This window comes from Labrus mixtus, chromosome 19 (assembly GCF_963584025.1).
Source record: "Labrus mixtus chromosome 19, fLabMix1.1, whole genome shotgun sequence".
NCBI lineage: Eukaryota > Metazoa > Chordata > Actinopteri > Labriformes > Labridae > Labrus > Labrus mixtus.
Genome location: NC_083630.1, coordinates 55001 through 77500, shown reverse-complemented (window position 1 = coordinate 77500; position 22500 = coordinate 55001). Strand labels below are relative to the sequence as shown.

The window sequence follows — 22500 nt, the reverse complement described above, 5'->3', positions numbered from 1 at the left end:
ATGATCAAACAAAATGAAAAAGCTTACAGCACCTGGTATTCCCAGGCGGTCTCCCATCAAAGTACTAACCAGGCCCGACCCTGCTTAGCTTCTGAGATCAGACGAGATCGGGCGTGTTCAGGGTGGTATGGCCGTAAGCCATTATTGTGTGCAGAAAGGGGCCTTTTAAAGATGTCATGCCCTTGATTCTGCCTGAATTTTTGGACATGTGAATATGTCTCTATATGATAAAAAAAGAACATATGATCAAAAAAAATGAAAAAGCTTACAGCACCTGGTATTCCCAGGCGGTCTCCCATCCAAGTACTAACCAGGCCTGACCTTGCTTAGCTTCCGAGATCGGGCGTGTTCAGGGTGGTATGGCCGTAAGCCATTATTGTGTGCAGAAAGGGGCCTTTTAAAGATGTCATGCCCTTGATTCTGCCTGAATTTTTGGACATGTGAATATGTCTCTATATGATAAAAAAAAACATATGATCAAAAAAATGAAAAAGCTTACAGCACCTGGTATTCCCAGGCGGTCTCCCATCCAAGTACTAACCAGGCCCGACCCTGCATAGCTTCCGAGATCGGACGAGATCGGGCGTGTTCAGGGTGGTATGGCCGTAAGCCATTATTGTGTGCAGAAAGGGGCCTTTTAAAGATGTCATGCCCTTGATTCTGGCTAAATTTTTGGACATGTGAATATGTCTCTATATGATAAAAAAAAAACATATGATCAAAAAAATGAAAAAGCTTACAGCGTCTGATATTCCCAGGCGGTCTCCCATCCAAGTACTAACCAGGCACGACCCTACTTAGTTTCCGAGATTGGACGAGATCGGGCGTGTTTTTTTTTTTTTTTTTTATCTTTTATTATCAAAATTACAAAAACATTTATAATTCTTTCACATCATTTACAACAAATGCTATTACAATACATACACCCTCTAAATTAAACCTCCCCTCTGACGCAAACGCCTCTGACCCTAAAAACAATAAAAACATAGCATCAGGAAAAAAAAATCAAACCACCCCTGATACCCCCAACTCATGACAACTCTTCTGAGTCCCTCCCCCAAAGCAAACACCCCTCTGAAAACAAACCACAAAAACATACAAAAACCCCACAGTATTCTCAAAAAACCACTGAGAAAAAAAAAACCACCAAATCAAATCACCCATTTTCCCCATGACCAAAAAAGAAGCCCTCGTACCAAAAAAACAAAAACAAAATAATTTAGACATCCCACATAATTCCCTCCTCATTTACTCTACACACATTCGCACCTTCCACAAACATTCTCACAAACTCACTCTCATTCGCTATGTACAACAATTTAAGATGTGCTTTCCATTCATTCACAAACATTCTCCACACATTCATTTTCTTACTTTCATACAGTGCATAATTCCTTCTGTTAAAAACCGCTTTTCTTGCAAAAGCCAAAATTATATTCATTACATTGTGATTTTTTTGTTTTGTTCCCACCCCCAACAACACCGACAATTCCCACCCCCTTTCATTCCAACACTCATTCTTACTGCATTTCCCCAACATTTCTCTTATTTTTCCCCAAAAATAAACCAATTCCCCACACGTAACAAACAAATGTATTAAATCCTCATCCGTACTTTCACATACACAACACTTTCTTTCATACCTCTCCTTATGGATCTGATGCAGGACGATGCAGGTGAAGATCCTCCTGTGCCTCAGTTTGAAATCTAGGTCAAATATTGCATGTGGTGTATGCGGAATGTTAATGTTCTTCCATATCATGTTGCTTGTTATGTCCGGGTATGTGTCTGTCCATTTTACTTCGGATGTGGGTTTCTGTATTCTATGTGTGATTGCGCACCTATACCAAATTTTTGTAGTGACATCTGTAATGTTGTGTTTCTTCTCCCCTAGGCACAGGGAGATCCCCCCCACATCGTCCTGCATCACTCCCTCCTTCTCTTTGATTAATTTTTCCCATTCGCTCGACAAAGACAATTTTACATTTGCAAACACTCTCTCAATCACATCCTTTCTGCACACACACCCTTTATTTTTTAAACCCCTCACCACCATTTGTAAATCAAAATCCCCCCCACAGTTCAGTAAATCCCTTATTCTAATATATCCCGCTTTCGACATAGCTTCACACTTAATTACCCTCTCCCCATTTTTAAAATACGGGCTCGAGAGGAAGGGCAGTCGTAGCACTGACCCTCTCGTTCCGCACTCTGGTACAGTCCAGGATGAAACCTGATACCACGCACTGAGTACTTCCTGGAAAAACCGTGGCAAGTGTTTAAATGAATCCGGGTTATTGATCTGGTACAGGTTGTCCTCGTTGTAGAGTCCAAAACTGCACAGATATTGTTTGAAGTGGTTTTTCCAAACTACGTTCCGGTTCTGGTCCATAAATTTGCCTATCAATTTGACTCTTAGTGCTACTTTTTTTGTAAGTAAATCAATCAAAGCTAGCCCCCCTGATCTTTAGCCCCTATTATTGTTTTGTGAGCTATACTCGCTGCTTTGTTTTTCCAAATAAAGTCCCTAATGGTCTTTGAAATCTCCTTAAAGGCCCAGTCCGGAAGCGTACAAGTACTCAGCGCATGATTCACTTTGGACAACACGAGAGCATTTGTTACGGCTACCCTTCCTCTCAACAATAGACCCCTCGCTTTCCACAAATTCAATGTTTTTTTAATTTTACCCACCACCTCTTTCCATGTTACATCATCACATTCATTCTCATTTTTCCCCATATTCACTCCCAACACTTTTCTTCTCTCACACACCGTTTTAAATCCCCACTTATTAACTAGATTGGATTCCTTACCTAGTAACATAATTTCTGACTTATTTTCATTTACTTTTGCCCCAGATGCTCTTTCATAAGTTTGTACATGTTTTAATATCAATTCTATATCCTCCTCTCCTTTTACCATTATATTCACGTCATCTGCATACTGTATTATTTTTACGTTTTCCTTACCTATACCTTTTATGTTTACGTCTTCCGATATCAGTGCTGCCAGCGGCTCTGCTACCAAGCTGTACAACAGCGCTGACATCGGACATCCTTGTCTCACTGACCTTGATATTTTAAAAGAATCAGTTAGTTCCCCGTTACATTTTATCTTGCTTTCCGCTCCTGTATACAACATATTTATCCATTCTCTCATTCTCTCCCCGAATCCAAACTTCTCTAACACCTTCCCCATGAACCCGTGATCTACTCTGTCAAAAGCTTTATTTAAATCAATCCCTAGCCATATTCCCCCCTCCCCTTCCATATCCCTGACCGTCTGTTTTATTGAAATGATTGAGTCTGCTATGTCTCTGTTTGGTATACTGTATGATTGTGTTTGTTCTATGATTGTTCCTATTACCTCCCTGATTCTATTGGCTATTGTTTTCGCTATGATTTTGTAGTCTGTGTTGAGTAGGCTGATTGGTCTGTAGTTGTCCAGATTTTTATTGTCCCCCTTGTTTTTGTAAAAAATAGTAACCACCCCTTCCCCTAAACTTTTTGGTATATGTTTCACTTTTTCCATATATTTACTCAATTTGTTCACCAAGGGCACCAGCTGCTCTTTGAAAGCTTGGTAGAATTCCGCAGTTAGGCCATCGCTCCCAGGACTTTTGTTTTTGTTTAACCCCTCTAAAGCACTTCTGATTTCTCCCTCTGTAAACTCACAATCACACCACATTTTATCGTCCTCGCTTAGTTTTTTCTTTAAGGCACCCAAAGCTCTGTTCACACTCACGCTATCACACTCCTGTCTCGAAAACAGGCTTTCATAATAGCCCTTTACTATTTCTAAAATTCCCTTTTTATCTGTCACACTTTTACCTGCTTCATTTAATAATTCGTTTATTTCTGTTCTTTTTTGTTTTTGTTTTTCCAGACCTAAAAAAAAGGCTGTACTCCTCTCCCCCTCATACATATATTGTATTTTACTCCTAATGGCTGCACCCCTACTCTTTTTAAGTTCAATCACTCCCAACTGTTCTTTTAAATGTATGTATTTTTCGACATTTACATTATCTACACTGTCAAGCGATGCTATTTCCTCACTTAGTTGTTTTCTCAAATTCTCTTCCTTTCTATTTTCTCTCCACTTTTTCTCTTTACTATAATTGATACACTTTTTTTTAATTCTGACTTTTACACTATCCCACCACACATTCATATCTTCACTCTCATTCCACTCATATCCCACATCATTCAACAATCTTTCCATACTTTTCACAAACATTCCATCATCCAGCAAGCTTGCATTAAAGCACCATATCCCTCCTTTACGTACATTCGTTTCTTTTCTAAACGTGATTTCTATTCCAGCGTGATCGCTCCACATATTAGTTTTATATTCAACTTCTTTAATCCACCTCACTACCTCGCATGTCACCAAAGCATAATCTATTCTAGATTGTTTTAATCTATTCAGTACAATTTGTCTCCTGGAGAACACCCTCTCCCATGGATGTAGCAATCTCCAAATATCAATGCATTGTTTCGTTATCATTATATCTTTAAGTGTCCCCCTGCTCACATCCCCCTTAAACACATTATTTTTTGACCCATCGGTGGGTGTCATCGCCACATTAAAGTCACCGATTATTATACAATTCCTTTCCCACCATTTGCTTATTGCAATGAAGAATGTTTTCCTTTCTTTTTCTCCATTCGGTGCATATATATTTATGATTCTTATATTTTTCGTTTCATACACACAGTCTATTACTATTATTCTTCCTTCTTTGTCTCCATAAACCAAATTTACCCCTGTTACCCGACCCGTTTTGACTAAAACCGCCACTCCTCTCGCCCTCGACGTGCCATTGGAGCAGAAAATATGGCCCACAAAGTCTTTTTTTATGTCTTCCACCAGGGAATCATCCCACCTGGTCTCCTGCAGGCACAAAACGTCATTCTGCAAGGAAAGAATCGCATGTCTTTTTTCTTTGTTCCTTAGTCCATTCACGTTTATCGAAAATAAATTAAAGGCCATTATCATAAAAATAAAAACAAAAAAAACGGATTTACAGGGGTTATTGTCAGTCATTATTTGTCCTTACATTTCAATTTTTTCACCAACTTTTTTCGTTGTCCAAGACTTAGTCTTTTTTGCGCACTCGCCAGTTCACTCACATCCATTTCGCTGTCCGTTTCATTGGGACTGGTGCTTTTACCCGTATTATTTAGCGTGATTTTTCTCCCTCCCGCCTGTCCAACACCACTCTCAGGCATCTCCCTCCCCTCTGTGCTCATGCTTACCCCCGGGTCTTCTGCCACGTCCCTTCCGTCTCCTTTTTTCCCTCTCTCGCTCGTTTTTCGCTGCTTCTGCTGTCCTCCCTCTCCAGCCAGCTCCGGCGTCTCCAGCTCGCACTCTGACGCCCGTTCTCCTCCGCTCTCTCCGCTCTGCTCCATTTCTCCGTCACTGTTCTCGTCTTCTCTGATCTCCTTCCTGCTTGCTCCGATCACCTCCTTCTCCTCCGCCTCCTCCTCGTACACCTCCTCCGCCTCGTCTTCATCCTCGTACACCTCCTCCACCTCGTTCTTGCTTTCCTCTCCGTTCTCACACTCACATTCATTTTCTCTTTTTTTACAGTTTGTGCATTTTGTGCTGTTCGCGCTGCACTCTCGCGCAAAGTGTCCCTGCACCCCACAGTTGTGGCACATAAATTCTGGACACTCTCTCAGGATGTGTCCCGGCTGGATGCACATCCTGCACACTTTTTGTTGTCTATCATGTATTACTCTAAAGTATTCGTTCCCCATCACAGTGTTAAACTTTGTGGAGTAAGGGAGTGACTGTACCTGGTCATTAAATCTGACCCGGACAAACCTCGTTCCGTCAGCTATCATTGTTCCAGGCCACATTCTGCGTTTTATTGGTGATGTCGGTTTCACTCCCCATCCCGTCAGCTTCCAAACTATTTCTTCATCTGTGATATACGCTGGCAGGTTTAAAAAAGACACCACCAGCTCATCATTATTTAGTTCGCTCGCCACGACTCTGGTCTCTCCGATTTTAAATCCATCCAGCAGCCTTTCCTTTCCTTTAATGTTGCTCACCGTCACCTCCAGTTTTTCAGGTCCCAGGGTTCTGCACGCCAGCAGGCCCCCACAGATCATTTTTATGTTGCTCATGACGTGATTTAGAGGAACTTTGTCTCCCACCATTTCAATGTTTAGTGTTAGTTTTCTCTCAAAAGACACTTTTGCTTCCTCTTTTTCTGCTCTCTCGCCACCTCTCCCATTCTCTGCATGCGGAGCAATCAGCCCGCCGCTCCTCTCTCTTCCTCTCTCTCCGTCATCCATTCCGTTCCCTGTTTCATTTGCCGTTTTCATCCGTCCTTTTTGTCCGTCGTTCTTCTCGTTGTCGTTTAATCCATTCCTTTGTTTCAGTGCCATGTTTGTTTGTTCACGTTGTTGTCCGTTCTCTTTTCCTTTTTCCATCTCTCCAGTCCGTGGTCCTGTCATCTTTGTGATCCGTCCGTGTGAGTTTGCTCGCGACATACGAGCAAACATTCACAAAAAACAAAAATTCTTCACAAAATTGTGGAAAAAAAACAGGAAAAAAAGGTGAAAAGAAAAATGATCCCCCTAACAGTCAGTGACTGCTGGGAGACATTCACTCACAATCTGAGGTATTTAAATAAATCCAAAGCGCATCCAAAAAACAAACAAATTAGTCCAGCTGTCCTGCTCAGTACTGACACGTCAGCTCTCCTTCAGCACCACACAAACTCTGACAGCAAAAGGGGCGTGTTCAGGGTGGTATGACCGTAAGCAATTATTGTGTGCAGAAAGGGGCCTTTTAAAGATGTCATGCCCTTGATTCTGGCTGAATTTTTGGACATGTGAATATGTCTCTATATGATAAAAAAAAAACATATGATCAAAAAAATGAAAAAGCTTACAGCACCTGGTATTCCCAGGCGGTCTCCCATCCAAGTACTAACCAGGCCCGACCCTGCTTAGCTTCCGGGATCGGACGAGATCGGGCATGTTCAGGGTGGTATGGCTGTAAGCCATTACTGTGTGCAGAAAGGGGCCTTTTAAAGATGTCATGCCCTTGATTCTGGCTGAATTTTTGGACATGTGAATATGTCTCTATATGATAAAAAAAAAACATATGATCAAAAAAATGAAAAAGCTTACAGCACCTGGTATTCCCAGGCGGTCTCCCATCCAAGTACTAACCAGGCACGAACCCTGCTTAGCTTCCGAGATCGGACGTGTTCAGGGTGGTATGGCTGTAAGCCATTATTGTGTGCAGAAAGGGGCCTTTTAAAGATGTCATGCTCTTGATTCTGGCTGAATTTTTGGACATGTGAATATGTCTCTATATGATAAAAAAAAACATATGATCAAAAAAATGAAAAAGCTTACATCACCTGGTATTCCCAGGCGGTCTCCCATCCAAGTACTAACCAGGCCCGACCCTGCTTAGCTTCCGAGATGGGACGAGATAGGCCGTGTTCAGGGTGGTATGGCTGTAAGCTGTTATTGTGTGCAGACAGGGGCCTTTTAAAGATGTCATGCCCTTGATTCTGGCTGAATTTTTGGACATGTGAATATGTCTCTCTATGATAAAAAAAAACATATGATCAAAAAAATAAAAAAAGCATACAGCGTCTGGTATTCCCAGGCGGTCTCCCATCCAAGTACTAACCAGGCCCGACCCTGCTTAGCTTCCAAGATCGGACGAGTTCAGGGTGGTTTGGCCGTAAGCCATTATTGTGTGCAGAAAGGGGCCTTTTAAAGATGTCATGCCCTTGATTCTGGCTGAATTTTTGGACATGTGAATATGTCTCTATATGATAAAAAAAAACATATGATCAAACAAAATGAAAAAGCTTACAGCACCTGGTATTCCCAGGCGGTCTCCCATCCAAGTACTAACCAGGCCCGACCATGCTTAGCTTCTGAGATCGGACGAGATCGGGCGTGTTCAGGGTGGTATGGCCGTAAGCCATTATTGTGTGCAGAAAGGGGCCTTTTAAAGATGTCATGCCCTTGATTCTGGCTGAATTTTTAGACATGTGAATATGTCTCTATATGATAAAAAAAAACATATGATCAAAAAAATGAAAAAGCTTACAGCACCTGGTATTCCCAGGCGGTCTCCCATCCAAGTACTAACCAGGCACGAACCCTGCTTAGCTTCCGAGATCGGACGTGTTCAGGGTGGTATGGCTGTAAGCCATTATTGTGTGCAGAAAGGGGCCTTTTAAAGATGTCATGCTCTTGATTCTGGCTGAATTTTTGGACATGTGAATATGTCTCTATATGATAAAAAAAAACATATGATCAAAAAAATGAAAAAGCTTACATCACCTGGTATTCCCAGGCGGTCTCCCATCCAAGTACTAACCAGGCCCGACCCTGCTTAGCTTCCGAGATGGGACGAGATAGGCCGTGTTCAGGGTGGTATGGCCGTAAGCCATTATTGTGTGCAGAAAGGGGCCTTTTAAAGATGTCATGCCCTTGATTCTGGCTGAATTTTTGGACATGTGAATATGTCTCTATATGATAAAAAAAAACATATGATCAAAAAAATGAAAAAGCTTACAGCACCTGGTATTCCCAGGCGGTCTCCCATCCAAGTACTAACCAGGCCCGACCCTGCATAGCTTCCAAGATCGGACGAGATCGGGCGTGTTCAGGGTGGTATGGCCGTAAGCCATTATTGTGTGCAGAAAGGGGCCTTTTAAAGATGTCATGCCCTTGATTCTGGCTAAATTTTTGGACATGTGAATATGTCTCTATATGATAAAAAAAAAACGTATGATCAAAAAAATGAAAAAGCTTACGGTGTCTGGTGTTCCCAGGCGGTCTCCCATCCAAGTACTAACCAGGCCAGACGCTGCTTAGCTTCCGAGATCGGACAAGTTCAGGGTGGTATGTCCTTAAGCCATTATTGTGTGCAGAAAGGGGCCTTTTAAAGATGTCATGCCCTTGATTCTGGCTGAATTTCTGGACATGTGAATATGTCTCTATATGATAAAAAAAAAACATATGATCAAAAAAATGAAAAAGCTTAGAACACCTGGTATTCCCAGGCGGTGTCCCATCCAAGTACTAACCAGGCCCGACCCTGCTTAGCTTCCGAGATCGGGCGTGTTTAGGGTGGTATGGCCGTAAGCCATTATTGTGTGCAGAAAGGGGCCTTTTAAAGATGTCATGCCCTTGATTCTGGCTGAATTTTTGGACATGTGAATATGTCTCTCTATGATTAAAAAAAAAAAACATATGATCAAAAAAATGAAAAACCTTACAGCACCTGGTATTCCCAGGCGGTCTCCCATCCAAGTACTAACCAGACATGACCCTGCTTAGCTTCCGAGATCTGACGAGATCGGGCGTGTTAAGGGTGGTATGGCTGTAAGCCATTATTGTGGGCAGAAAGGGGCCTTTTAAAGATGTCATGCCCTTGATTCTGGCTGAATTTTTGGACATGTGAATATATCTCTATATGATAAAAAAAAACATATGATCAAAAAAATGAAAAAGCTTACAGCACCTGGTATTCCCAGGCGGTCTCCCATCCAAGTACTATCCAGGCCCGACCCTGCTTAGCTTCCGAGATCGGACGAGATCGGGCGTGTTCAGGGTGGTATGGCCGTAAGCCATTATTGTGTGCAGACAGGGGCCTTTTAAAGATGTCATGCCCTTGATTCTGGCTGAATTTTTGGACATGTGAATATGTCTCTATATGATAAAAAAAAACACATGATCAAAAAAATGAAAAAGCTTACAGCACCTGGTATTCCCAGGCGGTCTCCCATTAAAGTACTAACCAGGCCCGACCCTGCTTAGCTTCCGAGATCGGACGAGATCGGGCGTGTTCAGGGTGGTATGGCCGTAAGTCATTATTGTGTGCAGTAAGGGGCCTTTTAAATATGTCATGCCCTTGATTCTGGCTGAATTTCTGGACATGTGAATATGTCTATATATGATAAAAAAAAAAACATATGATCAAAAAAATGAAAAAGCTTACAGCACCTGGTATTCCCAGGCGGTCTCCCATCCAAGTCCTAACCAGGCCCCACCATGCTTACCTTCCGAGATCGGACGAGTTCAGGGTTGTATGGCCGTAAGCCATTATTGTGTGCAGAAAGGGGCCTTTTAAAGATGTCATGCCCTTGATTCTGGCTGAATTTTTGGACATGTGAATATGTCTCTATATGATAAAAAAAAAACATATGATCAAAAAAATGAAAAACCTTAAAGCACCTGGTATTCCCAGTTGGTCTCCCATCCAAGTACTAACCAGGCACGACCCTGCTTAGCTTCCGAGATCGGGCGTGTTAAGGGTGGTATGGCCGTAAGTCATTAGTGTGTGCAGAAAGGGGCCTTTTAAAGATGTCATGCCCTTGATTCTGGCTGAATTTTTGGACATGTGAATATGTCTCTATATGATAAAAAAAAAACATATGATCAAAAAAATGAAAACGCTTACAGCACCTGGTATTCCCAGGCGGTCTCCCATCCAAGTACTATCCAGGCCCGACCCTGCTTAGCTTCCGAGATCGGACGAGATCGGGCGTGTTCAGGGTGGTATGGCCGTAAGCCATTATTGTGTGCAGACAGGGGCCTTTTAAAGATGTCATGCCCTTGATTCTGGCTGAATTTTTGGACATGTGAATATGTCTCTATATGATAAAAAAAAACACATGATCAAAAAAATGAAAAAGCTTACAGCACCTGGTATTCCCAGGCGGTCTCCCATTCAAGTACTAACCAGGCCCGACCCTGCTTAGCTTCCGAGATCGGACGAGATCGGGCGTGTTCAGGGTGGTATGGCCGTAAGTCATTATTGTGTGCAGTAAGGGGCCTTTTAAATATGTCATGCCCTTGATTCTGGCTGAATTTCTGGACATGTGAATATGTCTCTATATGATAAAAAAAAAAACATATGATCAAAAAAATGAAAAAGCTTACAGCACCTGGTATTCCCAGGCGGTCTCCCATCCAAGTCCTAACCAGGCCCCACCATGCTTACCTTCCGAGATCGGACGAGTTCAGGGTTGTATGGCCGTAAGCCATTATTGTGTGCAGAAAGGGGCCTTTTAAAGATGCCATGCCCTTGATTCTGGCTGAATTTTTGGACATGTGAATATGTCTCTATATGATAAAAAAAAAACATATGATCAAAAAAATGAAAAACCTTAAAGCACCTGGTATTCCCAGTTGGTCTCCCATCCAAGTACTAACCAGGCACGACCCTGCTTAGCTTCCGGGATCGGACGAGATCGGGCATGTTCAGGGTGGTATGGCTGTAAGCCATTACTGTGTGCAGAAAGGGGCCTTTTAAAGATGTCATGCCCTTGATTCTGGCTGAATTTTTGGACATGTGAATATGTCTCTATATGATAAAAAAAAAACATATGATCAAAAAAATGAAAAAGCTTACAGCACCTGGTATTCCCAGGCGGTCTCCCATCCAAGTACTAACCAGGCACGAACCCTGCTTAGCTTCCGAGATCGGACGTGTTCAGGGTGGTATGGCTGTAAGCCATTATTGTGTGCAGAAAGGGGCCTTTTAAAGATGTCATGCTCTTGATTCTGGCTGAATTTTTGGACATGTGAATATGTCTCTATATGATAAAAAAAAACATATGATCAAAAAAATGAAAAAGCTTACATCACCTGGTATTCCCAGGCGGTCTCCCATCCAAGTACTAACCAGGCCCGACCCTGCTTAGCTTCCGAGATGGGACGAGATAGGCCGTGTTCAGGGTGGTATGGCTGTAAGCTGTTATTGTGTGCAGACAGGGGCCTTTTAAAGATGTCATGCCCTTGATTCTGGCTGAATTTTTGGACATGTGAATATGTCTCTCTATGATAAAAAAAAACATATGATCAAAAAAATAAAAAAAGCATACAGCGTCTGGTATTCCCAGGCGGTCTCCCATCCAAGTACTAACCAGGCCCGACCCTGCTTAGCTTCCAAGATCGGACGAGTTCAGGGTGGTTTGGCCGTAAGCCATTATTGTGTGCAGAAAGGGGCCTTTTAAAGATGTCATGCCCTTGATTCTGGCTGAATTTTTGGACATGTGAATATGTCTCTATATGATAAAAAAAAACATATGATCAAACAAAATGAAAAAGCTTACAGCACCTGGTATTCCCAGGCGGTCTCCCATCCAAGTACTAACCAGGCCCGACCATGCTTAGCTTCTGAGATCGGACGAGATCGGGCGTGTTCAGGGTGGTATGGCCGTAAGCCATTATTGTGTGCAGAAAGGGGCCTTTTAAAGATGTCATGCCCTTGATTCTGGCTGAATTTTTAGACATGTGAATATGTCTCTATATGATAAAAAAAAACATATGATCAAAAAAATGAAAAAGCTTACAGCACCTGGTATTCCCAGGCGGTCTCCCATCCAAGTACTAACCAGGCACGAACCCTGCTTAGCTTCCGAGATCGGACGTGTTCAGGGTGGTATGGCTGTAAGCCATTATTGTGTGCAGAAAGGGGCCTTTTAAAGATGTCATGCTCTTGATTCTGGCTGAATTTTTGGACATGTGAATATGTCTCTATATGATAAAAAAAAACATATGATCAAAAAAATGAAAAAGCTTACATCACCTGGTATTCCCAGGCGGTCTCCCATCCAAGTACTAACCAGGCCCGACCCTGCTTAGCTTCCGAGATGGGACGAGATAGGCCGTGTTCAGGGTGGTATGGCTGTAAGCTGTTATTGTGTGCAGACAGGGGCCTTTTAAAGATGTCATGCCCTTGATTCTGGCTGAATTTTTGGACATGTGAATATGTCTCTCTATGATAAAAAAAAACATATGATCAAAAAAATAAAAAAAGCATACAGCGTCTGGTATTCCCAGGCGGTCTCCCATCCAAGTACTAACCAGGCCCGACCCTGCTTAGCTTCCAAGATCGGACGAGTTCAGGGTGGTTTGGCCGTAAGCCATTATTGTGTGCAGAAAGGGGCCTTTTAAAGATGTCATGCCCTTGATTCTGGCTGAATTTTTGGACATGTGAATATGTCTCTATATGATAAAAAAAAACATATGATCAAACAAAATGAAAAAGCTTACAGCACCTGGTATTCCCAGGCGGTCTCCCATCCAAGTACTAACCAGGCCCGACCCTGCTTAGCTTCTGAGATCGGACGAGATCGGGCGTGTTCAGGGTGGTATGGCCGTAAGCCATTATTGTGTGCAGAAAGGGGCCTTTTAAAGATGTCATGCCCTTGATTCTGGCTGAATTTTTGGACATGTGAATATGTCTCTATATGATAAAAAAAAACATATGATCAAAAAAATGAAAAAGCTTACAGCACCTGGTATTCCCAGGCGGTCTCCCATCCAAGTACTAACCAGGCCCGACCCTGCATAGCTTCCAAGATCGGACGAGATCGGGCGTGTTCAGGGTGGTATGGCCGTAAGCCATTATTGTGTGCAGAAAGGGGCCTTTTAAAGATGTCATGCCCTTGATTCTGGCTAAATTTTTGGACATGTGAATATGTCTCTATATGATAAAAAAAAAACGTATGATCAAAAAAATGAAAAAGCTTACAGTGTCTGGTGTTCCCAGGCGGTCTCCCATCCAAGTACTAACCAGGCCAGACGCTGCTTAGCTTCCGAGATCGGACAAGTTCAGGGTGGTATGTCCTTAAGCCATTATTGTGTGCAGAAAGGGGCCTTTTAAAGATGTCATGCCCTTGATTCTGGCTGAATTTTTGGACATGTGAATATGTCTCTATATGATAAAAAAAAAACATATGATCAAAAAAATGAAAAAACTTACAGCACCTGGTATTCCCAGGCGGTCTCCCATCCAAGTACTAACCAGGCCCTACCCTGCTTAGCTTCCGAGATTGGACGAGATCAGGCGTGTTCAGGGTGGTATGGCCGTAAGTCATTATTGTGTGCAGACAGGGGCCTTTTAAAGATGTCATGCCCTTGATTCTGGCTGAATTTCTGGACATGTGAATATGTCTCTATATGATAAAAAAAAAACATATGATCAAAAAAATGAAAAAGCTTAGAACACCTGGTATTCCCAGGCGGTGTCCCATCCAAGTACTAACCAGGCCCGACCCTGCTTAGCTTCCGAGATCGGGCGTGTTTAGGGTGGTATGGCCGTAAGCCATTATTGTGTGCAGAAAGGGGCCTTTTAAAGATGTCATGCCCTTGATTCTGGCTGAATTTTTGGACATGTGAATATGTCTCTCTATGATTAAAAAAAAAAAACATATGATCAAAAAAATGAAAAACCTTACAGCACCTGGTATTCCCAGGCGGTCTCCCATCCAAGTACTAACCAGACATGACCCTGCTTAGCTTCCGAGATCTGACGAGATCGGGCGTGTTAAGGGTGGTATGGCTGTAAGCCATTATTGTGGGCAGAAAGGGGCCTTTTAAAGATGTCATGCCCTTGATTCTGGCTGAATTTTTGGACATGTGAATATATCTCTATATGATAAAAAAAAACATATGATCAAAAAAATGAAAAAGCTTACAGCACCTGGTATTCCCAGGCGGTCTCCCATCCAAGTACTATCCAGGCCCGACCCTGCTTAGCTTCCGAGATCGGACGAGATCGGGCGTGTTCAGGGTGGTATGGCCGTAAGCCATTATTGTGTGCAGACAGGGGCCTTTTAAAGATGTCATGCCCTTGATTCTGGCTGAATTTTTGGACATGTGAATATGTCTCTATATGATAAAAAAAAACACATGATCAAAAAAATGAAAAAGCTTACAGCACCTGGTATTCCCAGGCGGTCTCCCATTCAAGTACTAACCAGGCCCGACCCTGCTTAGCTTCCGAGATCGGACGAGATCGGGCGTGTTCAGGGTGGTATGGCCGTAAGTCATTATTGTGTGCAGTAAGGGGCCTTTTAAATATGTCATGCCCTTGATTCTGGCTGAATTTCTGGACATGTGAATATGTCTATATATGATAAAAAAAAAAACATATGATCAAAAAAATGAAAAAGCTTACAGCACCTGGTATTCCCAGGCGGTCTCCCATCCAAGTCCTAACCAGGCCCCACCATGCTTACCTTCCGAGATCGGACGAGTTCAGGGTTGTATGGCCGTAAGCCATTATTGTGTGCAGAAAGGGGCCTTTTAAAGATGTCATGCCCTTGATTCTGGCTGAATTTTTGGACATGTGAATATGTCTCTATATGATAAAAAAAAAACATATGATCAAAAAAATGAAAAACCTTAAAGCACCTGGTATTCCCAGTTGGTCTCCCATCCAAGTACTAACCAGGCACGACCCTGCTTAGCTTCTGAGATCGGGCGTGTTAAGGGTGGTATGGCCGTAAGTCATTAGTGTGTGCAGAAAGGGGCCTTTTAAAGATGTCATGCCCTTGATTCTGGCTGAATTTTTGGACATGTGAATATGTCTCTATATGATAAAAAAAAAACATATGATCAAAAAAATGAAAACGCTTACAGCACCTGGTATTCCCAGGCGGTCTCCCATCCAAGTACTATCCAGGCCCGACCCTGCTTAGCTTCCGAGATCGGACGAGATCGGGCGTGTTCAGGGTGGTATGGCCGTAAGCCATTATTGTGTGCAGACAGGGGCCTTTTAAAGATGTCATGCCCTTGATTCTGGCTGAATTTTTGGACATGTGAATATGTCTCTATATGATAAAAAAAAACACATGATCAAAAAAATGAAAAAGCTTACAGCACCTGGTATTCCCAGGCGGTCTCCCATTCAAGTACTAACCAGGCCCGACCCTGCTTAGCTTCCGAGATCGGACGAGATCGGGCGTGTTCAGGGTGGTATGGCCGTAAGTCATTATTGTGTGCAGTAAGGGGCCTTTTAAATATGTCATGCCCTTGATTCTGGCTGAATTTCTGGACATGTGAATATGTCTCTATATGATAAAAAAAAAAACATATGATCAAAAAAATGAAAAAGCTTACAGCACCTGGTATTCCCAGGCGGTCTCCCATCCAAGTCCTAACCAGGCCCCACCATGCTTACCTTCCGAGATCGGACGAGTTCAGGGTTGTATGGCCGTAAGCCATTATTGTGTGCAGAAAGGGGCCTTTTAAAGATGCCATGCCCTTGATTCTGGCTGAATTTTTGGACATGTGAATATGTCTCTATATGATAAAAAAAAAACATATGATCAAAAAAATGAAAAACCTTAAAGCACCTGGTATTCCCAGTTGGTCTCCCATCCAAGTACTAACCAGGCACGACCCTGCTTAGCTTCCGAGATCGTGCGTGTTAAGGGTGGTATGGCCGCAAGTCATTAGTGTGTGCAGAAAGGGGCCTTTTAAAGATGTCATGCCCTTGATTCTGGCTGAATTTTTGGACATGTGAATATGTCTCTATATGATAAAAAAAAAAAATATGATCAAAAAAATGAAAAAGCTTACAGCACCTGGTATTCCCAGGCGGTCTCCCATCCAAGTACTATCCAGGCCCGACCCTGCTTAGCTTCCGAGATCGGACGAGATCGGGCGTGTTCAGGGTGGTATGGCCGTAAGCCATTATTGTGTGCAGACAGGAGCCTTTTAAAGATGTCATGCCCTTGATTCTGGCTGAATTTTTGGACATGTGAATATGTCTCTATCTGATCAAAAAAAACACATGATCAAAAAAATGAAAAAGCTTACAGCACCTGGTATTCCCAGGCGGTCTCACATCCAAGTACTAACCAGGCCCGACCCTGCTTAGCTTCCGAGATCAGACGAGATCGGCGTGTTCAGGGTGTTATGGCCGTAAGCCATTATTGTGTGCAGAAAGGGGCCTTTTAAAGATGTCATGCCCTTGATTCTGGCTGAATTTTTGGACATGTGAATATGTCTCTCTATAATAAAAAAAAAAACATATGATCAAAAAAATGAAAAAGCTTACAGCACCTGGTATTCCCAGGCGGTCTCCCATCCAAGTACTAACCAGGCCCGACCCTGCTTAGTTTCTGAGATCAGACAAGATCGGGCGTGTTCAGGGTGGTATGGCCGTAAGCCATTATTGTGTGCAGACAGGGGCCTTTTAAACATGTCATGCCCTTGATTCTGCCTGAATTTTTGGACATGTGAATATGTCTCTATATGATAAAAAAAAAAAACATATGATCAAAAAAATGAAAAAGCTTACAGCACATGGTATTCCCAGGCGGTCTCCCATCCAAGTACTAACCAGGTCCGATCCTGCATAGCTTCTGAGATCGGACGAGATCGGGCGTGTTTTTTTTATTTTTTTTATCTTTTATTATCAAAATTACAAAAACATTTATAATTCTTTCACATCATTTACAACAAATGCTATTACAATACATACACCCTCTAAATTAAACCTCCCCTCTGACGCAAACGGCACCCTAAAAACAATAAAAACATAGCATCAGAAAAAAAACTCAAACCACCCCTGATACCCCCAACTCATGACAACTCTTCTGAGTCCCTCCCCCAAAGCAAACACCCCTCTGAAAACAAACCACAAAAACATAGAAAAACCCCACAGTATTCTCAAAAAACCACTGAGAAAAAAAAAAACCCAAATCAAATCACCCATTTTCCCCATGACCAAAAAAGAAGCCCTCGTACCAAAAAAACCAAAAACAAAATAATTTAGACATCCCACATAATTCCCTCCTCGTTTACTCTACACACATTCGCACCTTCCACAAACATTCTCACAAACTCACTCTCATTCGCTATGTACAGCAATTTAAGATGTGCTTTCCATTCATTCACAAACATTCTCCACACATTCATTTTCTTACTTTCATACAGTGCATATTTCCTCCTGTTAAAAACCGCTTTTCTTGCAAAAGCTAAAATTATATTCATTACATTGTGATTTTTTTGTTTTGTTCCCACCCCCAACAACACCAACAATTCCCACCCCCTTTCATTCCAACACTCATTCTTACTGCATTTCCCCAACATTTCTCTTATTTTTCCCCAAAAATAAACCAATTCCCCACACGTAACAAACAAATGTATTAAATCCTCATCCGTACTTTCACATACACAACACTTTCTTTCATACCTCTCCTTATGGATCTGATGCAGGACGATGCAGGTGAAGATCCTCCTGTGCCTCAGTTTGAAATCTAGGTCAAATATTGCATGTGGTGTATGCGGAATGTTAATGTTCTTCCATATCATGTTGCTTGTTATGTCCGGGTATGTGTCTGTCCATTTTACTTCGGATGTGGGTTTCTGTATTCTATGTGTGATTGCGCATCTATACCAAATTTTTGTAGTGACATCTATAATGTTGTGTTTCTTCTCCCCTAGGCACAGGGAGATCCCCCCCACATCGTCCCGCATCACTCCCTCCTTCTCTTTGATTAATTTTTCCCATTCGCTCGACAAAGACAATTTTACATTTGCAAACACTCCCTTAATCACATCCTTTCTGCACACACACCCTTTATTTTTTAAACCCCTCACCACCATTTGTAAATCAAAATCCCCCCCACAGTTCAGTAAATCCCTTATTCTAATATATCCCGCTTTCGACATAGCTTCACACTTAATTACCCTCTCCCCATTTTTAAAATACGGGCTCGAGAGGAAGGGCAGTCGTAGCACTGACCCTCTCGTTCCGCACTCTGGTACAGTCCAGGATGAAACCTGATACCACGCACTGAGTACTTCCTGGAAAAACCGTGGCAAGTGTTTAAATGAATCCGGGTTATTGATCTGGTACAGGTTGTCCTCGTTGTAGAGTCCAAAACTGCACAGATATTGTTTGAAGTGGTTTTTCCAAACTACGTTCCGGTTCTGGTCCATAAATTTGCCTATCAATTTGACTCTTAGTGCTACTTTTTTTGTAAGTAAATCAATCAAAGCTAGCCCCCCCTGATCTTTAGCCCCTATTATTGTTTTGTGAGCTATACTCGCTGCTTTGTTTTTCCAAATAAAGTCCCTAATGGTCTTTGAAGTCTCCTTAAAGGCCCAGTCCGGAAGCGTACAAGTACTCAGCGCATGATTCACTTTGGACAACACGAGAGCATTTGTTACGGCTACCCTTCCTCTCAACAATAGACCCCTCGCTTTCCACAAATTCAATGTTTTTTTAATTTTACCCACCACCTCTTTCCATGTTACATCATCACATTCATTCTCATTTTTCCCCATATTCACTCCCAACACTTTTCTTCTCTCACACACCGTTTTAAATCCCCACTTATTAACTAGATTGGATTCCTTACCTAGTAACATAATTTCTGACTTATTTTCATTTACTTTTGCCCCAGATGCTCTTTCATAAGTTTGTACATGTTTTAATATCAATTCTATATCCTCCTCTCCTTTTACCATTATATTCACGTCATCTGCATACTGTATTATTTTTACGTTTTCCTTACCTATACCTTTTATGTTTACGTCTTCCGATATCAGTGCTGCCAGCGGCTCTGCTACCAAGCTGTACAACAGCGCTGACATCGGACATCCTTGTCTCACTGACCTTGATATTTTAAAAGAATCAGTTAGTTCCCCGTTACATTTTATCTTGCTTTCCGCTCCTGTATACAACATATTTATCCATTCTCTCATTCTCTCCCCGAATCCAAACTTCTCTAACACCTTCCCCATGAACCCGTGATCTACTCTGTCAAAAGCTTTATTTAAATCAATCCCTAGCCATATTCCCCCCTCCCCTTCCATATCCCTGACCGTCTGTTTTATTGAAATGATTGAGTCTGCTATGTCTCTGTTTGGTATACTGTATGATTGTGTTTGTTCTATGATTGTTCCTATTACCTCCCTGATTCTATTGGCTATTGTTTTCGCTATGATTTTGTAGTCTGTGTTGAGTAGGCTGATTGGTCTGTAGTTGTCCAGATTTTTATTGTCCCCCTTGTTTTTGTAAAAAATAGTAACCACCCCTTCCCCTAAACTTTTTGGTATATGTTTCACTTTTTCCATATATTTACTCAATTTGTTCACCAAGGGCACCAGCTGCTCTTTGAAAGCTTGGTAGAATTCCGCAGTTAGGCCATCGCTCCCAGGACTTTTGTTTTTGTTTAACCCCTCTAAAGCACTTCTGATTTCTCCCTCTGTAAACTCACAATCACACCACATTTTATCGTCCTCGCTTAGTTTTTTCTTTAAGGCACCCAAAGCTCTGTTCACACTCACGCTATCACACTCCTGTCTCGAAAACAGGCTTTCATAATAGCCCTTTACTATTTCTAAAATTCCCTTTTTATCTGTCACACTTTTACCTGCTTCATTTAATAATTCGTTTATTTCTGTTCTTTTTTGTTTTTGTTTTTCCAGACCTAAAAAAAAGGCTGTACTCCTCTCCCCCTCATACATATATTGTATTTTACTCCTAATGGCTGCACCCCTACTCTTTTTAAGTTCAATCACTCCCAACTGTTCTTTTAAATGTATGTATTTTTCGACATTTACATTATCTACACTGTCAAGCGATGCTATTTCCTCACTTAGTTGTTTTCTCAAATTCTCTTCCTTTCTATTTTCTCTCCACTTTTTCTCTTTACTATAATTGATACACTTTTTTTTAATTCTGACTTTTACACTATCCCACCACACATTCATATCTTCACTCTCATTCCACTCATATCCCACATCATTCAACAATCTTTCCATACTTTTCACAAACATTCCATCATCCAGCAAGCTTGCATTAAAGCACCATATCCCTCCTTTACGTACATTCGTTTCTTTTCTAAACGTGATTTCTATTCCAGCGTGATCGCTCCACATATTAGTTTTATATTCAACTTCTTTAATCCACCTCACTACCTCGCATGTCACCAAAGCATAATCTATTCTAGATTGTTTTAATCTATTCAGTACAATTTGTCTCCTGGAGAACACCCTCTCCCATGGATGTAGCAATCTCCAAATATCAATGCATTGTTTCGTTATCATTATATCTTTAAGTGTCCCCCTGCTCACATCCCCCTTAAACACATTATTTTTTGACCCATCGGTGGGTGTCATCGCCACATTAAAGTCACCGATTATTATACAATTCCTTTCCCACCATTTGCTTATTGCAATGAAGAATGTTTTCCTTTCTTTTTCTCCATTCGGTGCATATATATTTATGATTCTTATATTTTTCGTTTCATACACACAGTCTATTACTATTATTCTTCCTTCTTTGTCTCCATAAACCAAATTTACCCCTGTTACCCGACCCGTTTTGACTAAAACCGCCACTCCTCTCGCCCTCGACGTGCCATTGGAGCAGAAAATATGGCCCACAAAGTCTTTTTTTATGTCTTCCACCAGGGAATCATCCCACCTGGTCTCCTGCAGGCACAAAACGTCATTCTGCAAGGAAAGAATCGCATGTCTTTTTTCTTTGTTCCTTAGTCCATTCACGTTTATCGAAAATAAATTAAAGGCCATTATCATAAAAATAAAAACAAAAAAAACGGATTTACAGGGGTTATTGTCAGTCATTATTTGTCCTTACATTTCAATTTTTTCACCAACTTTTTTCGTTGTCCAAGACTTAGTCTTTTTTGCGCACTCGCCAGTTCACTCACATCCATTTCGCTGTCCGTTTCATTGGGACTGGTGCTTTTACCCGTATTATTTAGCGTGATTTTTCTCCCTCCCGCCTGTCCAACACCACTCTCAGGCATCTCCCTCCCCTCTGTGCTCATGCTTACCCCCGGGTCTTCTGCCACGTCCCTTCCGTCTCCTTTTTTCCCTCTCTCGCTCGTTTTTCGCTGCTTCTGCTGTCCTCCCTCTCCAGCCAGCTCCGGCGTCTCCAGCTCGCACTCTGACGCCCGTTCTCCTCCGCTCTCTCCGCTCTGCTCCATTTCTCCGTCACTGTTCTCGTCTTCTCTGATCTCCTTCCTGCTTGCTCCGATCACCTCCTTCTCCTCCGCCTCCTCCTCGTACACCTCCTCCGCCTCGTCTTCATCCTCGTACACCTCCTCCACCTCGTTCTTGCTTTCCTCTCCGTTCTCACACTCACATTCATTTTCTCTTTTTTTACAGTTTGTGCATTTTGTGCTGTTCGCGCTGCACTCTCGCGCAAAGTGTCCCTGCACCCCACAGTTGTGGCACATAAATTCTGGACACTCTCTCAGGATGTGTCCCGGCTGGATGCACATCCTGCACACTTTTTGTTGTCTATCATGTATTACTCTAAAGTATTCGTTCCCCATCACAGTGTTAAACTTTGTGGAGTAAGGGAGTGACTGTACCTGGTCATTAAATCTGACCCGGACAAACCTCGTTCCGTCAGCTATCATTGTTCCAGGCCACATTCTGCGTTTTATTGGTGATGTCGGTTTCACTCCCCATCCCGTCAGCTTCCAAACTATTTCTTCATCTGTGATATACGCTGGCAGGTTTAAAAAAGACACCACCAGCTCATCATTATTTAGTTCGCTCGCCACGACTCTGGTCTCTCCGATTTTAAATCCATCCAGCAGCCTTTCCTTTCCTTTAATGTTGCTCACCGTCACCTCCAGTTTTTCAGGTCCCAGGGTTCTGCACGCCAGCAGGCCCCCACAGATCATTTTTATGTTGCTCATGACGTGATTTAGAGGAACTT

The 22500-nt window shown here is 42.3% G+C and overlaps 22 non-coding genes and 22 pseudogenes across 22 annotated transcripts; all 44 read right to left on the bottom strand.

The window, feature by feature from the left end:
* Window positions 1-20: 20 nt before the first annotated feature.
* Window positions 21-139, bottom strand: LOC132994790 (5S ribosomal RNA). The gene has a single exon (XR_009676808.1). It is a non-coding gene; the product is annotated as a 5S ribosomal RNA (ribosomal RNA).
* A 123-nt stretch (window positions 140-262) lies between these two features.
* On the bottom strand, window positions 263-371 carry LOC132995007 (5S ribosomal RNA; annotated as a pseudogene).
* A 121-nt stretch (window positions 372-492) lies between these two features.
* On the bottom strand, window positions 493-611 carry LOC132994764 (5S ribosomal RNA). The gene has a single exon (XR_009676784.1). It is a non-coding gene; the product is annotated as a 5S ribosomal RNA (ribosomal RNA).
* A 6289-nt stretch (window positions 612-6900) lies between these two features.
* Window positions 6901-7019, bottom strand: LOC132994826 (5S ribosomal RNA). Its single transcript, XR_009676842.1, has one exon. It is a non-coding gene; the product is annotated as a 5S ribosomal RNA (ribosomal RNA).
* Window positions 7020-7141: 122 nt separating this feature from the next.
* LOC132995098 (5S ribosomal RNA) lies at window positions 7142-7251 on the bottom strand (annotated as a pseudogene).
* A 121-nt stretch (window positions 7252-7372) lies between these two features.
* On the bottom strand, window positions 7373-7491 carry LOC132994997 (5S ribosomal RNA; annotated as a pseudogene).
* Window positions 7492-7613: 122 nt separating this feature from the next.
* LOC132995209 (5S ribosomal RNA) lies at window positions 7614-7722 on the bottom strand (annotated as a pseudogene).
* Window positions 7723-7844: 122 nt separating this feature from the next.
* On the bottom strand, window positions 7845-7963 carry LOC132994832 (5S ribosomal RNA). Its single transcript, XR_009676848.1, has one exon. It is a non-coding gene; the product is annotated as a 5S ribosomal RNA (ribosomal RNA).
* Window positions 7964-8084: 121 nt separating this feature from the next.
* Window positions 8085-8194, bottom strand: LOC132995101 (5S ribosomal RNA; annotated as a pseudogene).
* Window positions 8195-8315: 121 nt separating this feature from the next.
* Window positions 8316-8434, bottom strand: LOC132994991 (5S ribosomal RNA; annotated as a pseudogene).
* A 121-nt stretch (window positions 8435-8555) lies between these two features.
* LOC132994834 (5S ribosomal RNA) lies at window positions 8556-8674 on the bottom strand. Its single transcript, XR_009676850.1, has one exon. It is a non-coding gene; the product is annotated as a 5S ribosomal RNA (ribosomal RNA).
* Window positions 8675-9027: 353 nt separating this feature from the next.
* Window positions 9028-9136, bottom strand: LOC132995122 (5S ribosomal RNA; annotated as a pseudogene).
* Window positions 9137-9261: 125 nt separating this feature from the next.
* Window positions 9262-9380, bottom strand: LOC132994970 (5S ribosomal RNA). Its single transcript, XR_009676978.1, has one exon. It is a non-coding gene; the product is annotated as a 5S ribosomal RNA (ribosomal RNA).
* Window positions 9381-9501: 121 nt separating this feature from the next.
* On the bottom strand, window positions 9502-9620 carry LOC132994911 (5S ribosomal RNA). The gene has a single exon (XR_009676924.1). It is a non-coding gene; the product is annotated as a 5S ribosomal RNA (ribosomal RNA).
* Window positions 9621-9741: 121 nt separating this feature from the next.
* Window positions 9742-9860, bottom strand: LOC132994768 (5S ribosomal RNA). The gene has a single exon (XR_009676787.1). It is a non-coding gene; the product is annotated as a 5S ribosomal RNA (ribosomal RNA).
* Window positions 9861-9983: 123 nt separating this feature from the next.
* On the bottom strand, window positions 9984-10092 carry LOC132995199 (5S ribosomal RNA; annotated as a pseudogene).
* A 122-nt stretch (window positions 10093-10214) lies between these two features.
* LOC132995165 (5S ribosomal RNA) lies at window positions 10215-10323 on the bottom strand (annotated as a pseudogene).
* A 122-nt stretch (window positions 10324-10445) lies between these two features.
* On the bottom strand, window positions 10446-10564 carry LOC132995144 (5S ribosomal RNA). Its single transcript, XR_009676994.1, has one exon. It is a non-coding gene; the product is annotated as a 5S ribosomal RNA (ribosomal RNA).
* Window positions 10565-10685: 121 nt separating this feature from the next.
* On the bottom strand, window positions 10686-10804 carry LOC132994755 (5S ribosomal RNA). The gene has a single exon (XR_009676775.1). It is a non-coding gene; the product is annotated as a 5S ribosomal RNA (ribosomal RNA).
* Window positions 10805-10927: 123 nt separating this feature from the next.
* Window positions 10928-11036, bottom strand: LOC132995201 (5S ribosomal RNA; annotated as a pseudogene).
* A 122-nt stretch (window positions 11037-11158) lies between these two features.
* Window positions 11159-11277, bottom strand: LOC132995006 (5S ribosomal RNA; annotated as a pseudogene).
* A 122-nt stretch (window positions 11278-11399) lies between these two features.
* On the bottom strand, window positions 11400-11509 carry LOC132995096 (5S ribosomal RNA; annotated as a pseudogene).
* A 121-nt stretch (window positions 11510-11630) lies between these two features.
* Window positions 11631-11749, bottom strand: LOC132994996 (5S ribosomal RNA; annotated as a pseudogene).
* A 122-nt stretch (window positions 11750-11871) lies between these two features.
* Window positions 11872-11980, bottom strand: LOC132995208 (5S ribosomal RNA; annotated as a pseudogene).
* Window positions 11981-12102: 122 nt separating this feature from the next.
* Window positions 12103-12221, bottom strand: LOC132994830 (5S ribosomal RNA). Its single transcript, XR_009676846.1, has one exon. It is a non-coding gene; the product is annotated as a 5S ribosomal RNA (ribosomal RNA).
* A 121-nt stretch (window positions 12222-12342) lies between these two features.
* On the bottom strand, window positions 12343-12452 carry LOC132995095 (5S ribosomal RNA; annotated as a pseudogene).
* A 121-nt stretch (window positions 12453-12573) lies between these two features.
* LOC132994995 (5S ribosomal RNA) lies at window positions 12574-12692 on the bottom strand (annotated as a pseudogene).
* Window positions 12693-12814: 122 nt separating this feature from the next.
* On the bottom strand, window positions 12815-12923 carry LOC132995207 (5S ribosomal RNA; annotated as a pseudogene).
* Window positions 12924-13045: 122 nt separating this feature from the next.
* On the bottom strand, window positions 13046-13164 carry LOC132994750 (5S ribosomal RNA). The gene has a single exon (XR_009676770.1). It is a non-coding gene; the product is annotated as a 5S ribosomal RNA (ribosomal RNA).
* A 121-nt stretch (window positions 13165-13285) lies between these two features.
* On the bottom strand, window positions 13286-13404 carry LOC132994833 (5S ribosomal RNA). Its single transcript, XR_009676849.1, has one exon. It is a non-coding gene; the product is annotated as a 5S ribosomal RNA (ribosomal RNA).
* Window positions 13405-13757: 353 nt separating this feature from the next.
* LOC132994820 (5S ribosomal RNA) lies at window positions 13758-13876 on the bottom strand. Its single transcript, XR_009676836.1, has one exon. It is a non-coding gene; the product is annotated as a 5S ribosomal RNA (ribosomal RNA).
* A 122-nt stretch (window positions 13877-13998) lies between these two features.
* On the bottom strand, window positions 13999-14107 carry LOC132995119 (5S ribosomal RNA; annotated as a pseudogene).
* A 125-nt stretch (window positions 14108-14232) lies between these two features.
* LOC132994968 (5S ribosomal RNA) lies at window positions 14233-14351 on the bottom strand. The gene has a single exon (XR_009676976.1). It is a non-coding gene; the product is annotated as a 5S ribosomal RNA (ribosomal RNA).
* A 121-nt stretch (window positions 14352-14472) lies between these two features.
* Window positions 14473-14591, bottom strand: LOC132994900 (5S ribosomal RNA). The gene has a single exon (XR_009676913.1). It is a non-coding gene; the product is annotated as a 5S ribosomal RNA (ribosomal RNA).
* A 121-nt stretch (window positions 14592-14712) lies between these two features.
* On the bottom strand, window positions 14713-14831 carry LOC132994754 (5S ribosomal RNA). The gene has a single exon (XR_009676774.1). It is a non-coding gene; the product is annotated as a 5S ribosomal RNA (ribosomal RNA).
* Window positions 14832-14954: 123 nt separating this feature from the next.
* LOC132995198 (5S ribosomal RNA) lies at window positions 14955-15063 on the bottom strand (annotated as a pseudogene).
* A 122-nt stretch (window positions 15064-15185) lies between these two features.
* Window positions 15186-15294, bottom strand: LOC132995215 (5S ribosomal RNA; annotated as a pseudogene).
* Window positions 15295-15416: 122 nt separating this feature from the next.
* Window positions 15417-15535, bottom strand: LOC132995132 (5S ribosomal RNA). The gene has a single exon (XR_009676993.1). It is a non-coding gene; the product is annotated as a 5S ribosomal RNA (ribosomal RNA).
* Window positions 15536-15656: 121 nt separating this feature from the next.
* LOC132994753 (5S ribosomal RNA) lies at window positions 15657-15775 on the bottom strand. Its single transcript, XR_009676773.1, has one exon. It is a non-coding gene; the product is annotated as a 5S ribosomal RNA (ribosomal RNA).
* A 123-nt stretch (window positions 15776-15898) lies between these two features.
* Window positions 15899-16007, bottom strand: LOC132995197 (5S ribosomal RNA; annotated as a pseudogene).
* A 122-nt stretch (window positions 16008-16129) lies between these two features.
* Window positions 16130-16238, bottom strand: LOC132994679 (5S ribosomal RNA; annotated as a pseudogene).
* A 122-nt stretch (window positions 16239-16360) lies between these two features.
* Window positions 16361-16479, bottom strand: LOC132994888 (5S ribosomal RNA). The gene has a single exon (XR_009676902.1). It is a non-coding gene; the product is annotated as a 5S ribosomal RNA (ribosomal RNA).
* Window positions 16480-16600: 121 nt separating this feature from the next.
* On the bottom strand, window positions 16601-16718 carry LOC132994960 (5S ribosomal RNA). Its single transcript, XR_009676971.1, has one exon. It is a non-coding gene; the product is annotated as a 5S ribosomal RNA (ribosomal RNA).
* Window positions 16719-16841: 123 nt separating this feature from the next.
* Window positions 16842-16960, bottom strand: LOC132994903 (5S ribosomal RNA). Its single transcript, XR_009676916.1, has one exon. It is a non-coding gene; the product is annotated as a 5S ribosomal RNA (ribosomal RNA).
* Window positions 16961-22500: the final 5540 nt, after the last annotated feature.